Consider the following 651-nt stretch of genomic DNA (forward strand, 5'->3'; position numbering starts at 1 on the left):
ATCAGTGAGGTTTACGGTATACTATCGACCAAAATTTCTGTGGACAGTCATTTTTTGGAGTTTCAAGTAGTTTGACTAATAAATACGTATTAAAAGACAGCTAGTGAATATCTTGGAGTAATACTAATGAGAACTAAATTATATTAACGGCAATATTGCAACCATGACAGGGACAAAGAACAATTGTCAAAAAGAAATTCTTTAATGACAACGACCATTTATCGCTTGTCAGATACGACAAAGATCAGTGTGTGATTGAAAGTACTATCAGATGGCCTATTGTTTCGATAGATACTTAGCAAAGCAATTACGTTCCTATCTGTTCTCTTTTATTACGGAGTGCAGAGGTCCCTAGTACTCTTCAGATTACATTTTTAGACCTTTTAGAACGGCAGCAGTAGGGCCTTTAATAGTATGACAGGCTTTTCACACATGGGATTACATTCTTCTCTCTCTTCTCTGAGCAAGCAACTCTGTCCTTCCATGGCATATCTGCACCGCGGCAAGCTTGACCCGACACCTGAACCTCAACGAATCAGAATTTGAAACTTCAGGGCATGTCTATAAAACCTGGTGATCTGTTCATTTTCCATTAACTTGAAAATCTTTGAGCCGATTCGGACATGAGTAATGTTCACATGACTAGATGAC

The 651-nt window shown here is 38.2% G+C and overlaps 1 protein-coding gene across 1 annotated transcript in view; it reads right to left on the reverse strand.

Moving 5' to 3' along the window:
• LOC119593603 overlaps positions 1–651 on the reverse strand; it is a gene marked incomplete at its 5' end in the record, with an annotated part of 118,927 nt that overhangs the window by 32,758 nt on the left and 85,518 nt on the right.

This window comes from Penaeus monodon, chromosome 32 (assembly GCF_015228065.2).
Source record: "Penaeus monodon isolate SGIC_2016 chromosome 32, NSTDA_Pmon_1, whole genome shotgun sequence".
Classification (NCBI taxonomy): domain Eukaryota; kingdom Metazoa; phylum Arthropoda; class Malacostraca; order Decapoda; family Penaeidae; genus Penaeus; species Penaeus monodon.